The sequence below is a fragment of the Camellia sinensis genome, chromosome 8 (assembly GCF_055761805.1).
Source record: "Camellia sinensis isolate YWXY chromosome 8, ASM5576180v1, whole genome shotgun sequence".
NCBI lineage: Eukaryota > Viridiplantae > Streptophyta > Magnoliopsida > Ericales > Theaceae > Camellia > Camellia sinensis.
In genome coordinates this window covers 64,676,595-64,685,311 of record NC_138968.1, presented here as the reverse complement: position 1 = coordinate 64,685,311, position 8,717 = coordinate 64,676,595, and the positions used below count along the sequence as shown (strand labels likewise).

Below are 8,717 nucleotides of genomic sequence, written 5' to 3'. Positions count from 1 at the left end.
AGCGCTAGAGAACCCGCTCGAGCGCGAAATCACATAGCTCAGTACTTTTACAGGCGACCAAATCTTCTGGAACCAAGGATTCTCCGCTCGAGCGGGGGAATGTCCGCTCAAGCGGACAGGCAACTTGGAATGCATTTTTGCATTTTGCTTCGGGGGCGCTACCCCTCGACCCCGCCGTGGCTCGATCCCCGTCATAATCACCCACTTCGCTGCAGCTCGATCCCCGTCATAATCAGCGAAGTGGCAATCTTGAAAGCATTAACATCACAAACTTCTCTGAAAGGCACAATTCGGGTTGGATTCGCATCTAAACACTCATAGCCTCACTGAAATAAAAGTGCGAATAAAATTACAACTCAAAGGAGTTTTGTCAAACGAGATTACCAAGAAATAAAACCAAACAAATATGATTGTAGAAAAACAAAGCCTACCTATTCTAGCTTCCTCCCAAATGAAACCTCAGAACCTACAAGATGCATGTCTCATTAGAATGCAAATCAATTCACTTACTATCAAAATCAAAATCACATAATGAAGCTTTAAAAAGCAAAGATAGAAAGGAAAAAAATCATAGCATATGAGCATAATATGACTAACTCCTATTGTCAGCACTTCTACAAATGAAATCTTACACCACTGTCGTTGATAACCTCATTTATAAAATTGATCAACTCCAAACATATATATAACAGATAGTTGGAAGAGAGTTAAATACTGTGCCCTTCAAAAGACCAGGGAAACCCAATTTTATACAAGATAATCAAACATCAAAATAGAACAGATTTATTTAAAGAAGTGCTAGAAATTTTATCTTCAAATAAGTGCAGGAACAAATCCCTAACATCACTACTATAAGAAATGAATTGAAATTAAAGAGCGCTGACTGGAAATCCAGCCCATAAAATACATATATATATATGTATATCAGAGCATTTTAAAATGACAAAAGATTAGAAATCAATTCCTCAAATTATCATTGACAATTGCATTACCATATTTGAATGCCCGTGAATTGTTTTTTTTTTCTTTTTCTTTTTTTTGTTTGTTTGTTTTGTTTTCCTTCTTTTTTCCATCAAACTACCAAAAAGTAAAAAAATAAAAATTATTGCAATAAATTTAAAAGAGGCAAAATGTGAATAATTAAAAAATACGGAGGTAGGGCATAGGCTGAGGTAGGTACTGTTAAAAATAAAAATAAAAATAAAAAAACTATTATTTGGTTTTCTCTTATTTTTTAAAAACTAATTTTTTTTTTCGGATTTTTTTTTTGTTTTAATGAATTTTTTAAAATATTTTTATGCAAATTTTAGTTTTTAGATACACCTAATTTAGATATAATATAATATTTGTGAACTTTTTAAAAAAAAAAATTACTAAACAACAAAAAATATGTAAAAATTTAGTACATTTTCATATTTTTGTGTTTTCATTGATTTTTTTAGGATGAAATACGAATAAATTTTAAATGTGATCTTGTGAATTGTTTAATCCTTCATTTTTTCTTATGAACCCAAATGTCCTATTAAAGTGAAAATTACACAAAAGGGTAGTCACTTACATGTTTGAGTTTTATTTTCTTAGGATAAAAGTGCGTTTCTCTAAATGTAAAATTACATATTTGGGCAATTCACATTATAAAGGGTTTAAATTTTCCCTCCTAGAACAAATACTACATTACAGGAAAAAAATGTAATACTCCAATAATATAACATTCTAATGTAACATCCAATGTAAAACACTAAAAAACTCCTTGATGCATTTTTTCCAAATGTAACACTCTAATGTATTACATTAAAAAAAAACTCCTTAGTGTACTTGTTTTTCAAGCGTAACATTTCAATCAATGTAATCCCAAACGTAACACTCCAATGTTGTAATGCCCCCAAAATATAATACAACAATCCATTTCATAAGATCTATGGACATAATAAAATGATTTACTTCATTCATCAGAGTTTCTATTACAAAAATGGAATTACATGCATTTTACATTCATTTTGAACCTACATCATGTAGTTCAAATTAACGATAACAAAATAAATGCCCTACAAGCTTACATCTTTCCAAGATATCACTTGGTTATAACAAAAGAAAGAGTCCTAAGCTCTATACAAGTTAAGCCCTTGGCTTTAATAAACATTTAAGCACAAATATAACAAAAATGGGGCCTTCAGCTCTAAATCCTCCCAAGTTATGTCCTTGGAGGTGGTATGTCACCAGCACCTGAAAGTGTTTTCCCAAGTAGGACGAGCCAAAGACCAGTAAAGATAAACTAACACATTATATGAGGTTTAACTGAGATATAAGTGTCAAATATGTTTCATAATCATGATCAACTTACATTCTTTCACTAACCATTCAATATAGATGACCATATCTAAATCCATTTCCATTCATTTAGTTCAGGTTAATCCATTAACCAAGTTCATTATTATCTTATCAACCAAAATGAGATTACAACTCAATGGTTCACAATTCAATACATTCATCACTCCATTACTTCTATTTTGCCATTTTACGGAACTCCCATCTGAGGGAATTGACACCCATATATATACAAGATTTCGGGACTTTCACCCTGGACACTCCGGCCAACTTAATTTTAAATGGAGTCCATTCCCTATCGTCTCCCAAACAGTGGAGTACATCCCCTTTCTTCTCCCAAACATTATACATATACAATGTATTAAAATATCGTCATATACAATAACCATCCACAATACATATTCAATGTCTTAATCATATCGTCATATTCAATGACATAATTTAAATGATAGGTTTCAATTTACCTAATCCTCATGCAATTTCTACAACAATCATTGCTATCCTCCACTGATAGCCCAAAATAGATATTTCTAGACAGACACACAACTTTTAAACAGATAATTTATCAAATTTCCATAGGTGAGTGATTTAACAAATCCAACTACACCATTCATTCACATATCCTTTCAATTTCACATTTCCCATATCAATTTCATTATTTATACAATTTGGTTATCCAACTCAAATTAGGGCAAATTTCTGCCTTTTTCAAATATCAACCCAAAGGCTAAATTTTACCATTTTAGCGCTAGAGAATCTAATATACAAGCCCCATAGTCATTTTGTAAAAACAACATGGAAAACCCCTCTTTCAATTTTGAATTCAAACTCCAACTTTACTCAAACCCTCCAAAATCCCACCATTTATACAAAGCAACAAATACCTAGGTTAAAAACCATATTAAGGTGTAGAATGTCCCTACCTCAAAGAGAGAAGGTGAGCCAAGCGAGGATGGAACTTCAAAAGTAACGAAACCAACTTCTACTAGGATGGAAATGGAGATCTTGAGAAGCTCTACCTTTTTGTCAAAGGGAGTAGGGTGAGAAGATCAAAGGATCTAGGCCAAAATGTAGAGAGAGAAAGAGTGTGTGTTTTAGAGAGAGAGACTCTCAACTTTAGGGTTTTGGCTGAAAAGAAATGAAAAAGTGATGTAAAAAGTGCTTTTCATGATCTGATATACGCGTAGTCCGCTCGAGTGGAGAGTTTGACGCTCGAGCATCAGATACAAACTTATGTTTCGCTCAAGCGTAAGCAAGGAGCCGCTCGAGAATGGAATACATACCTCTAGTATTTTTTTTTGCAGATGATAGACCAGCCGCTCGAGCTCAAAAAAGGATGCTCGAGCACCAACTCGATCGAGCGTAGGAAACCCCGCTCAAGCGTAAAAGACACTCCTCCAGTATTTTTGCAAACGTGCAAAGTATTGAGAGTTTGCAACTCCCGCTCAAGCACAAGATAGTCCGCTTGAGCGGAGGACCAAAATTTACATATTCCGCTTAAGCGAAAGACCAAAAATCTGGGTAACACAAAGTTTGAAAACTAAGTAGCCCACCTGTTCCAATACACCGACACTACAACAAAAAAGTCTTTTGTGACGAAAACACATGATGAAAAAAAAAATTCGTCTCCAAATATACATGTTTTAGAGATAAAAGTAGGATTTCATCTCCAATTGTAGTATTTTTAGAGAGAAAAACCAAATTTTGTCACCAAATGCTTAAAATTAATAAAACAATAGGTGATGAAAATTTTATTAGTCTCTATATTTTATTTTTCGTCGCAAGAAAAATTCCTGCCCTTGGAAAATTTCGCAGGATATTTGGCGCCATTTTAGAGACGAAAATTTTTGTCACCATTGTACAAAATTTTCCGTGAGGAAATAATTTCGTCTCCTATAATTTTATTTTGTAAAACGATGTAGTTACATGCTATAAATGAGAAGCCCTTTTTGTTTGCCCAAATCAGTTCCTATTTTGCAAAGCCCTCTTTTGGTTAGACATGAATACTTATTTAAATGGATTTTTCTACCATCATTGCCACCACTCCAACACCACCACCATTTCTGCCACCACGGATCCATTACCACTGCCGTTACTGCTACCACCACTCCACCACCACCTCTCATCCACTTCCATCGCCATAACCGCTACTACTCCACACCGCCACTACCGTTGTCACTTTACCACTACTATCACTACTACCACCACCTATCTTCCACCACCGCCATTACCACTCTACCACTGTCGCCACTAACTCTCTTCCATCACAACTGCCATCACTGCCACCGCTGCCACTTTACCACCACCACCATCACCTTTACAACACCACCGCTACTACTTCACCACTACCATTACCACTACTGCTGCTACTCCACCACTGCATCACCACCACTACCACCATCAGCTCTCCACTACTTCCACCAACATCACCACCACCACTACCCCAACACTACCATTACCACCGCCGCTATTACCATTTTTCTTCCACCACCACTAACTTACTTTACCATTACCATTGCTGCCACTCCACTTCCACCGCTGTTGCTCCACTACCACCACTAGTCCTCCACCACCACCACTAGCACTTCACCTCCACCAAACCCATTTAAGTCCCTTTATTAAATAGGTGAGTTTGAATCGATTTCGTTTGGTTTCAGCTTTCGAAAACTATTTTTCAAGATTCAATCCTTATTTTTTAATTTTTAGTGAATTTTTTTAATATTTTAATTATTTTTTTAATTGATGAAAATATTAAAAATTTAAATTACTAATTTTTTTTACTTGGGGTATATTGATTATTGGTCACTAAAAAAAATTTAGTCGCTAAAAATGTCACAATTGGCGACTAAAAAAATTTTTAGTCGCCAAAAAATGAGTTTTGGCAACTAAAATTATTTAGTCGTCGAATGAAAAATAAAAATTTACTTATTAACTTTGGCGATCAAAAGTTTGGTCGTCAAAAATTTATTTTTAACTATTAAAAAAATTTATAGTCGCCCAAAAATGAGTTTTAGTGACTAAAATTATTTAGTCGCTGAATAAAAAATAATTTTTTTTTTTATCATCAAAAATTTATTTTCAATTATTAAAAAACTTTTAATTGCCAAAGAACTAAAATATTTAGAGAGAGATATTTTCAATTTCGAAGGAATTCATAAAAGCGTTTGACCCTTTCTTCTCCTTTTCTATCTCTATTTTCTCAACCCCTCTCTCTCTCACTCTCTCTCCATTAGGGTTTCGTTCTACTTCTCAATGGAAAATCTAGAGGAATCGAGCCCCCTTACTCCAAGGCACTCAGCGTAGACGATGATGAGAAGAGAGCCACCAAGCCAATCGCAGCTCCTCCTCTGCCTACTACGGCGGCGGAAAAGCATTCTCCGCCGGCAACTTCCGGCAACCCCTATTGGACGGCCGACGGATTGTCGCTAGGGCACGGCAGCGTCATGGGCGAACCTCTGCGTCGAGCTCAGTAGGACTCCAACCTCTTCGATTGTCTCGGTCGCAACAATGAGTTCTGCAGCAGCGATCTTGAAGTTTGTGAGTTAAAATTTAAAGTTTTGTGAGTTTGATGCTCAATGTTAATGGGTTGTCCTATTTAATTTTCCCAATTTGATCGCTAATTGTTAAGTTGTCCCATTGTGACATTGGCTAATGAAGTCGAATATTACATATGTATGTTTGCATTGGTATGTTTATGTGTGTGTAAATGCATTGATTGTTAACGGATAGAGAGGGAAATTGGTTGGCTGGTGAATTATTTATTTATTTATTTATTTCTAAATAATTATGGAGTCTGATGTAATTGGACCTGGTGATATCATTCTTTATGTAGATTGATATGATTGTTGTGGGATATATGATTGCAGATTCAAATATGAAATATTTATGATACATCAATTGATTATTATCACTATTAGTGTCCAGAGGCGACACCAAAAGGTAATTTCGGCATTTTGATGCTGGTATAATCTTACCAGATTTGGGTTTTTTTATTTTAAAATCTTCATAATTTTTTTTTGTTATTTATGTCAATTATTTTCCTGTGCCTATTTAACTAAAGATACTCTCTCACTGGGAATGGATAGACTTCAGCAAACATTGGCCTAGAGCATTATAGGTGATCCCATCTGTGCAGGAATTTATGGTTCTCCAATGGCTTCTGCAATGGAGAATCTGGATGCGATGGAGAGTTTCGTCAGCCAGGTAATATATCACTTCTCATCATCAAGTAATTTTCCATACAACTGTTCAAATTCCTGCTCATTTTCCTTTGTCTTTATTTTGTTTTATATTTTGGGTGAATTGAGAGGAAATAACTAGAATGAACAACTATTAGGGTCAATATTGTTGTTGCATGATTTCATTATTTTCATTTTTTTTTTATTGTCTTTCCACAGCAGTTCTGTTAGGAACACAAAAATCGATTACAGAACTAGATACAAGCCTTTCACATGGGTGTGGGACCCATAAAAAGGTGAAACTCACCTCATGAGAGGGTTGTGTCCAGTTTTGTGATCAGTTTTACTGTTCCTAGACTTTTTCTTTCCATAATTAAAGAAGGAAATTTTATATAGCAATGGATATTATGATATTGAGAAGTTTCTTATATTTTGTTTCTTGAATGAGAAGTAAATGTGAGTGCTTATAAAATAGATTTCTCCCTGAAGCATTATAAGCCTTCTATATAAAAAAAAAAAAATTCAATTCTTTTCACAAGAAAAACAGAGTGGTAAATTTTGTAGAGATGGAGACAGTGGTTTAACTAACTGTTTCTCTGAACGTATCAATAGTTTATTATAAGTGGGACAATTTGAGTGGTTTGGTTTGGTGGAAATCCCACCTAACAAGGGTGCATCCAAATTTAATCTGTCAATACTGGTTCATTCATTTTCTTCAAAAGAACCATAAACATAACAAAAAAAAAAAAAAAAACAAAAACAAAAAAAAAAAACAAAGAAAGCAATATATGGACTCAAAAGGGAATCTTTATGGTTTGCAAACGATATTAGCAACCCCTCTTGTGAGAGCCTGTCTGTCCTTAAAGTAAACTTTTCCTTGAACTAAGTTTCCTTTCGAGTCAGAATCCATACTATAATGTAACCTGTGGAAAGATTAATTAAATTTCAGTAATCTGACCATCCTATCTAGCCAAGTGGCATTTGCTTGGTGCAATGCCAAAAGCTTGAGGCAGAAAGGTATCACTGGAAATTTTGAGAGTGGGGAAAGTTTAGATTCAGATGGACAAGCTTTTTGGTTAATATATTATGTTTCTATGTTAATTTAGTAGAAACTTTCTTCTTCAACTAGGGTAGAACAAAAAACTACCTTGACATTTAGGCACGAAAGGTCCAGGGAAAATAGTGAAATATACATGTAAAGGCCCGGGAAACATCACAAACACCTTGAGACGGAGCAACATAAGTTGTGCAAACTTACGGAACAAGCATGTGGCTCCCGATTTGAAAACTACTTTCAAATTTGCACTATTTCAATGCTTAGGCACGAAAATAAGTCTTGGGGAGGGGGAAAGCTTCAAATAGGCACAAAAAGGCTCGGGAAACATCATGAACACCTCGAGAGGGACCAATGTAAATTGTGAAAACTTATAGAACATGCACGAGACTCCCGAAAATTTACAATTGTATTCCAAACTTATAGTAACCAATGTAAGTTGTGAAAACTTACGGAATTAGCACGAGACTCCCGGTTTGAAAACTAAGTAGAAAAATACACTTTTTTAACACTTAGGCTTGAGAATAGGCCATCGGGGGGCCAAAATCGGAAAACAACCACGAGAGGGCTCGGGGAATACCCTGAACATCTCAGGAGGGACCAATGTAAATTGTGGAAACTTACGGAACTAGCACAAGACTCTTGATTTGAAAACTAAGTCGAAAAATGCATTTTTTTTCCAACACTTAGGCTTAAAAATAGGCCATTGGGGGCCAAAATCGTGAAACTGCCACGAGAAGGCCCTGGAAACACCCCAAACACCTTGGGAGGAACCAATGTAAGTTGTGGAAACTTATGGAACTAGCACAGGACTCCTGATTTGAAAACTAAGTCGAAAAATGCACTTTTCAAAAAATGTTAAATTGTATATTTTATTGATAAGATAGTAATTGTCTTCCTCTTTTTGTTTTGTTTTGTTTTGTTGCAGATTGGAGATTAGAGATGGATGTGTTTGGTAATCTGGAGAGCAGGAGCTTGTTCATTTTGTGTTTTTGTTAATATTACCTTACATGTATTTTGATTGCGTTGTGAAGTTTATATTTTTTGTATATATTAGGAGACATGTTTGATAATCTGCACTTAATATTATATTTTTGTGGATATTAGGAGACGTGTTTTGTAATCCGCAGTTGATATTGTATTTTTGTGGAAATTATGAG

General features: G+C 35.0%; 1 long non-coding RNA gene across 2 annotated transcripts; it reads left to right on the top strand.

The window, feature by feature from the left end:
* The first annotated feature begins 5,500 nt into the window (after positions 1–5,500).
* On the top strand, positions 5,501–7,414 carry LOC145796960 (uncharacterized). Of its 2 annotated transcripts, XR_014337768.1 has the most exons (3): positions 5,501–5,862; positions 6,192–6,264; positions 6,386–7,414. It is a non-coding gene; the product is annotated as an uncharacterized LOC145796960 (long non-coding RNA). The 2 variants fall into 2 exon arrangements; XR_014337767.1 differs by having other exon boundaries at positions 5,501–6,264.
* Positions 7,415–8,717: the final 1,303 nt, after the last annotated feature.